Here is an 8,129-nt window from a genome sequence, read left to right as displayed (position 1 = left end):
GAGGATTACACGGGTCGGACGTTAGAAAATAAGGGGCAGTTCACTGTGAGATCCGGCAAGGAGCTTATACGTTTGAGGCAGCCTTTCCTTGAAGGTGCTAACTTGTTACGGCGACCTGCTATTCATCCCTCTCTTGCTGCGAGAAATTGGAAACTATTGCGTGGTGCTTGTGCTACTCTAGACAAGGTACGGAGTAGATTTAAATATTAAGTAGTTAACAAATGTTGCTTATATAACCGAGAAGAAGAGACCTTGGATCATATTCTTTGGTCTTGTGATTTTGCTTCCAAAGCATGGTTGTGGATTGCGGATGTTTTTGGTATTTTCCCTCTCCAAAATCTCATTACTTCATATAAAGAAGCAAAGGGTAAGAGACGTATGTTCAAGGATTTATGGTCGTTGGCTATTTTGGTTGTTAGATCAGAATTTTGGATGACAAGGAATGGTTTTATCTATGGTAATCAAAAGATTAATTGGAATTTCTTTCATAAGAAGGTTCTCAATCAAATCCATGATTACTCAAGGCGTTTGAAGGGGTTCATGTTTAACATTGCCTATTTTAGAGTGCAACATAGAAGAGTGAAGATTTCTGATCCTAAGGAGTGCTATTGGGTTCCTCCGTTGGTTAATGAATTGTAATTGTGTTGTGATGGTACGTCTAGAGGGAACCCGGCAAGAGCTGATGCAGGTCTGGTGGTTCGTGTTTCTGATGCTAATGTATTAGGAGCTATGAGTATTGGATTTGGGGTTCGTTCTAATTATTTGGCGGAGCTCTTTTGTATTATAGTTTCCTTGGAAGGGGAGACTAAATTTGGGGTTGGAGATATTTGTATCCATACAGATTCAATGGGAGCGGTGCAAGCCTATAGTAGTGGTACTTTGGCGATTTTGTGATTTCTTAGGCAAAGATGGATTGTGGCAAGAGCTAGATACAACAGAATTTGTTTTGTTCACATTTATAGAAGGCTAATTTTTCAGCGGATGTGATGGCCACAAGAGATTGTTTGTTAGAGGATGGTGAAGAAATTAGTTATGATAACAAATCAAATTTTATTCCTTCGATTGAATTGCCAAATGTAATTTATTTCAGATTTAATTAATTTTTTTTGTAAATTTGTAAATTTTTGGGGTGCTGTGCAGCTCTTTTCTTACAAATTTAGTTGTAATACTCTTGCTCTTTTTTATTACATTTTGGATTTACCAACAAAAAAAAGGGTCCATTCTTCTTCTTCTTCTAAACCTAAATCCACCACAAATCGTCTTCCAATCCTAAATCCACTAGAAATCGTCCTAAGCATATTATTACCAGAAATTAGTACCCCTTTTTACATTGTTTGAGTAACCTAATCTCAGGTATGAAACCCTTTTACAGATTTTGTGTATTTTTATTTCGGAAACCCTAGAAATAGATTTTTAACTTTTGATTTTGAAATTGCAGAAGAAGTTTGAGGGACAAAAATCCAAGAAGATTCAGGTGTAAAACCCTAACTTTATTACTTGTTTTTCATTTTTGATTTGAGCTTATTCAGTGAATAATATAGCTTGTATTGTATTTTTCGCTCTAGATTTTAAATTTTATGTTCTTGTTTAGTTGATTTTATGGAGTTTTAAAGCATGCGTATGCTAATAATTCCAATTTTATGAAGTAAGATTTTTATTTTTGGTCATGTCTCTGAAGTTGATTTTAACTTTTTGTTCAACTGAAAATCGTAATACGTTGGTATCTATTTTAATTTTATCTTGTTTATATTGTCATTAAAGATTCTGAGTCTTCGATTTTGTTTATGAGCTGAGAAAGGTGTTAATATTAAGGTTCAACTGAATATTGTTGTCTTTTGGATTATAAACAGATGTACCCCTATGTTTTCACCCGATTTAAGTAAGTACCCCCGTTTTTTTCACATTTACAAATATGCCTCTGTTGGATGTTTTCCATCCAAAAACGTTAGAAAAGTCAATTTCTCGTCACATGGTCAATTTATCGTGAGAAATTGATCCCACGTGTTTGTTTCCGAGATGAGAAAATCAGGCCACGTATATGTTTACCACGTGTACCACGTGCAAAGATCTCGGTCACACATCTGGGTCTAGGAGATCTCGTTGAAAATCAAGGGTTCAGATTTAGTGAAAACCAAACTCAGTCTCTTATTTTCTTCTTCTCTTTCTTTTATCCTATGTTCTTCTTCTTTTTTTCTCTGTCGAACTCTGTTCTTAAGAAGTGAGTTATTTTCGTGTGAGTTATTTATAGAAACTTGTTAGTAAGTTGTTATGAAAGGGGAGATGTTTATTCTGTCGTTGAATTAGATCGGGAAGAAAAGAAAAAGATGATTTAGATATTGAATTGAGGTTAGGGTTTCTGGAATTAGGGTTCTTGTAGAACTGATGATGATAAAGTGACATTCTTGGATGAAGAGAAGAGGGGTTGTTGTTGATTTGATGAAATGAAGCTATTCTGATGCTGAATCGAAATCAGGTAACTTTGGGTTTTATTAATTCGGGAGTTTATTGTTTGATTTGATTGATTGGTGAGATGGGTTTCAGTAAAATTGGTTGTACTGAAAACGAAACTATGAATTGAAGATGAACCCAGATTTCATTTTAGTTGAATTTCAGTTTAATCGTGTTTGATTAGTAGTTCATTCAAGTAAGGGTTATCACTGAAACTTTGAAAAATTTCTTGGATCATAGGATTTTTTAATTCCAATTTTACCCCTATAAAAATAAGAAATCTTTGTAGGTTGATCCATAGGTGTTTTAAGATTCAGATTAGCAGTGATCTAGTACTTGTTCTGGGGCAGTGGCCAGTGAATTTTGATCTGGCATGCTGCAAAGGATGCACCATCATGAGGATTTAAGGTGTCTAAATGGGTGTGGCGTGGCTGGCACGACTCTTTAGCGTCATGTAAACTTATTTGACATCTATTTTGATGCCCGATATGCTTTTTGTTATTGTTAGGTGATTTCGGAAGTAGCAGAAGCGTCGATTGAAGATTATGAGACTGGCATGCAAGGTTGCAATGAAGCTGCAAAGATATGGATGCAGGTTAGATTATTATTTTTTGTTGCTTAGAAGTTTAGATTTAATTGAGCTTTCAAAAATCATGTGTCGTACATGCTTCCCTGTTCTGCAAGAACCATGTGCTGCAATGTTGAACTGCATGACATCTTAACCTCAGTTGCACGTGGTTAAGATGTCATTTTGTTTGCTTGGTGGAGGTGTTGGAGCCCAAATATCAATAGTTGAGAAAAGTTTAAGGTTTTTTTATTTTTTTGTAGCATGCAAGTGAATGCTGCTTTCGGATATCATTTCTGCCAATTTTTGTAATACTACTATTATTCTACTGATTTGTCATATTTTTATGCTACTTTACTTCTATTAATATCTACCTCTGATTTTGTTAAATCGCACCTTCATTTTACTGTCCGGAAAAACAACCATATTCTCAGGCTTGAAGGTTCTTCTAATAGGGGTCTTTACCTCGAGGTACTTTACTCCGTTGATTATGATTCATTAACATCGCCAGTCTGTGAAATTAAAGATGGTGATATTGAAATGGATTACCCAGCCACGTGGACAAAGCTTACGTGGCAGAATAGACGAGTTGGATAGTGAGGTGGACGATTTAACTGCTGACATGGAGGTTAACTATCCGTTAGCCGTTTTTTCAAAATAACGGTCAAAACAGGAGTACATTTGTAAAAGTGAAAAAAACGGGGGTACATTTGTATGCACACAAAAAAATAGGGGGACATCTGCATTTCACCCTTGTCTTTTCTGTGTAGATTTGAGTCTTAAAGAAATTTTTGAGACTGAAAACTGGTGTTTTTGCTTTGGTTGTCCATGGAAGGTGATATGTGTATTGGTAAAATTGGGTTTTCAGATATTCTATAACTACTGTTCTTTTATCATGTGTAAGTTGGTTTTCTTCCAATTTTGTGAAATATGATGGTTATACACATAGTTTACTCACCCTTAGCTATATTCTTTTAGCTCTTGGTATTGAAAGAACACTTCTATTGTAAGCTATGTATGCTTTCTTTGGAAGCTATCCATACACATGTTCTTATTACTTGCTTTGATTTACTTCTCAGGTTGATTGCTTCAATGTGCTGCGAAGAAGCGAGCCCCCTCATTCATACCTCTGCAGTTTTCGTCGAGCAAGATTTGAAACGTTCTTTCTTCGCATGTCTTGGTCTCTCTTGTCTTAACATTTTAATGACATAATTACCATATTATTTTTCCTTCTTCTTTCTTGACAATCAAATAGTTTTTCTGTGCTTTTGCTGGTTCACACGATTGGCTATTTAGTGTCTCTTGAATGCAATAAATCAGCCATATACAGATTGCCAAAAGCATTGCTTTCTGCATTCGATAATAAATCATGGATTCCAGTTACCAACATACTTCTGCAATTATAAAAAAGTTCAGGATTTGTGTTGTCAATGTGCAGGTCACATATCGAAGTTACATTGATCTGTAGATTTTGTTGCTGGTGCAAGTTCTTTTGATCAATGTAAATGATTGAAAATTGGTGGTGATTACACAAGTTGTGCAAGCTCATCTCCTTATCACCCTCCTCCTGCTCCACCTGTTTGGGGAACCAAGGGTATCTTTCAATTTTTGTTATTCTAAAGGTGCCTTTTAATCACAATCAAAACTATAGGACCTCATTCAATTTATATTTGGTATAAGCACATGTTTATTTAACCATGCTTACATGAAATTTACTAGGTACATGGCTCTACCTCTTCCATATATGGAGGACCGTCCGCGCCTCCACTAGCGACAATTGCACCCATCCCTCTACCACCAACTGGTGGTTATGCACCTGTCCAGGTGATGCTATAATTTAATTAAACTCACCTCCATCGATCAAGGGGCGTTGGTTGTTTTGTTTTATCTATATTACTGGTATGTTTTCAAACCACATATCAATTAGATTTTCAAAAGCTATTGTTTCTCTTTCGCTGAACTATAATTTCCAGTAGCATTAAAACTCCATTAGGAAGTGGTAGTATCAATTTTTGGCCTCTCACTTGCTACGAAAAGTTTCTGTTTTCTTACCTCAAAGTAGAATCTCGAACTTGTCATTTACTTTTGATGCCTGAATTTCGCCAGTTTCTTTGTTCAAAACTTCAAATTGATTGCATATTTAGGTAAAGTGCATGGTGCAGTTCATAATCTCAGTAGCATGGCAGCTTAAGTAGTAAATGAATGGCCAATCATCTAATGATCTCAAAGTTACATGGTTAATAGAAAATTTTAATGGCTCATTAAAAATTATCACCAATGAAACCACATGTATGAATAATTTAGTCAGTTAGACAAATGAAATTGAAAAATTTGAAATCCCATGTGTTCTTTACCCTATTTTCCCCTGTTTCTATGAGTTGAACATTGAGGTATATTATTAGGCTTGACCATTTGCTCCACTAGCTATAGGCGTACGTCTTATGCATATCTTTGATTCTGGCTTTTGGGTATGTCTTCAAGCAAGGGTTTATACTGCCAAGATAGTTTCTGTTGTTTGACATCTTCATGAGAGGGGAACCATGCACCGACATCTCAAACCTGAAAATATCCTTACGGACAGTGAAGGGCATGTAAGCTCATGCTCAGATACATTATACCATGTTTTTGGTGCGTACAAAATATCATGTTCTTACATTTTAGAATATCTGCAGACACATCTACCAAGGAAGAAATCATTGTTGTTGGAGGTAAAATGTATGCATCCATGTAAATTCGTTGATTGGAAGATGTAATTAGTCATACAAAAGGTGCTTGGTCCATTCATAGATTTTTACAGTGACTTCTATGTTTTTTTGTCTTCAGTTAGGAGGTATATAACCCTGCAGTTTGGATATGAAAACGCCAATGGCTTCTCCAACTGGTGACTAAAAGTTGCACGCAGGGGGATTAGTTAGATCCTAGTAATGAAGTTCCTGTAGATGGAAAGTTATTAGTGAAATTACAAGAGCAAGATATCAAGGAGCCCATAAAGACACCAAAGATTCATGGCTTCTGCTTTAGAATTCCTTTTGGTAAGTGTATTCATGTTTAATCGTATTTAAAAAGTGAAACTCGGCTGTACTTTTGGATATATTTCTGCTCATTTTGACCATCAAATCCTCATGCTTCTCAATTTTAATGATGAACTGCATCTAGTTGCAGGTGACTAATAATGAAGAGCTTGAATGTGGAAAGTTATGAATTGATGTGGAGTTACAAGGTAGTGTTGACTGCGTAATAGCTTGTTGTTGCTTTCATCTTTACTGCATAATGGAATATAACTTTACTGTTTTGTAGTTCAAGAACTCTCTATATAGATTTAGTTAGTTTGCTCGTTTGTTTTACTATAATATACTGTAGTACTTTTACGTACTTAGTTAGCTTTGAAACTTCTAGGAATACTTTCAGTTACCTTTTGTTATGTTATTATATAGAGTATTTTAGTGTTGTATTTTTCTTTGCTCTAATGTTTCTGTAGACTATTTTGGTACTCGATTTTTGTTAAGTTCTTGGGGATCTGGCTTATATTTCCGTGCCTTGTTGGGGGCTCAAAGCGTTGCCTCACATTGCTAAAAGGAAATGGTAGGATAAAAAGTAGCAAGTAAACAAAACTAAACGTCCCTTAAAATCTTGTCAAAACATTTATATGAAACAGGTTAACGAATCAGCACCGCCTCTACCTTTAGTGTCTTTCGCTGCTAGGAATCTTCACAACTTTTTCTTGGTCTATGAACTTGCAAGGGATCTTCATATAGATGTTTAGGCTTCAGGGATGTGTAAATGTACTTTAAAATCTTGTCAAACTTACTGAAGCAGGCGCCCTTCATTTCTTTTCAGTTGATTCTTGACAGTTGCCATTTGGCCATGAATCATAATTGTCAATGTTTCTCACAGGACTCCATTGTTTTTCAGGTATGAAAGCTCGTTGCTTGTACTATTTGTGAGATAACTAGGAACTCAAATGTATCATTCTGGATTTCCCATTCTGCCAAGGTTCCAAACTAGACGATAACCAAGTCTTTGGCTTTTAAGTTTTTCGTTACTGATTATGTTCAAATATTCTATACCTGATAAGTCACTTGAGTCGTTTTCAACATCTTATCTTGTATTTCAGCTTTAGTTTTTATTTTTTTCCTTGGATACTAAATGTTGTTAGTGTTAATATTAAAATTACGATTTGTATTGGGGTGCAAAAAATAATAATATGAAATAATTTTGATTTTGGGAATTCCCTTCTGGTGATTTTTTTTCTAAAACTAATTTAATTTTGAGACTCATATATATGTCCCTTAAATTAATTATAAGTGTCTCTTAAAAGTTACTAAGAGACACTTATAAGTGTCGCTTATATTAATTAACAGACACTTATAAGTGTCTGTTTAGGCGTCTCAAACGATTCCAGAAGCACGATTTCAGACACTTATATGTGTCTCTTAAATTCACAACAACCGATATATATGTCTCAAAACAGTTGATTTGGTGTAGTGATGTAAACATAAATTGATTCAACATATTGTGACTTTTCACATATGACTTTCAATCGGAACACCTTATGATCCTTTGATAAAGCCTACCAACATGGGCTAGAACTTAATCCCGCTAAATCAAAAAGCCTCATAAACCATAAGGGTCACATCATACGAGATCGAATATAAAAGCTAATGAAAACCGAATGAAAATAGAAAAAATATAAACATTCATTCACAGGATATGTAAACGGTAACTATCACAAGAAAAAATATAAAATAATAATTTTGTTCATAAATAATTGATAGTTTTAATTAAAATAGACCTTATACAATAATCAAAATATTGATGTCTATTTTCTCTAAATAAGAATCTAATCTTATTTTTATGAGCAACTTAATCCTTCATATCAGTACTAGAGGAAGGAAGGTTATTACTTTCATTCTTGAGCTTGTGAATTTCTTCAAGAATTCTTGCAGTTGTGATGTTTTCGTGAAGGATTCTGCAAGCACGTGTAATTCTGTCTTTGATTGAACACAAAATTGTGTAAATTTCTCAATACACTGATCTTTCTTCAGTATATTCTTTCTTTCCTTCTTGCTAAGAAAATCTCTCTTTTTTATCTTTCTCTTGGGTTTCTTAGCATCAA

At 34.8% G+C, this 8,129-nt stretch overlaps 1 long non-coding RNA gene across 11 annotated transcripts; it reads left to right on the top strand.

The window, feature by feature from the left end:
- The first annotated feature begins 1,322 nt into the window (after positions 1–1,322).
- Positions 1,323–7,233, top strand: LOC113342154. Of its 11 annotated transcripts, none has more exons than XR_003356453.1 (8): positions 2,204–2,473; positions 2,957–3,043; positions 4,093–4,635; positions 4,733–5,604; positions 5,686–5,721; positions 5,837–6,045; positions 6,176–6,233; positions 6,926–7,233. It is a non-coding gene; the product is annotated as an uncharacterized LOC113342154 (long non-coding RNA). The 11 variants fall into 11 exon arrangements; XR_003356456.1 differs by having other exon boundaries at positions 5,686–5,728; XR_003356447.1 differs by having other exon boundaries at positions 4,093–4,193; positions 4,452–4,635; positions 4,733–6,045.
- Positions 7,234–8,129: the final 896 nt, after the last annotated feature.

Source organism: Papaver somniferum, unplaced genomic scaffold (assembly GCF_003573695.1).
Source record: "Papaver somniferum cultivar HN1 unplaced genomic scaffold, ASM357369v1 unplaced-scaffold_35, whole genome shotgun sequence".
Lineage (NCBI taxonomy): Eukaryota > Viridiplantae > Streptophyta > Magnoliopsida > Ranunculales > Papaveraceae > Papaver > Papaver somniferum.
Note: the sequence above shows the minus strand (reverse complement) of the source record. Positions and strands in the feature narration are given on the sequence as shown.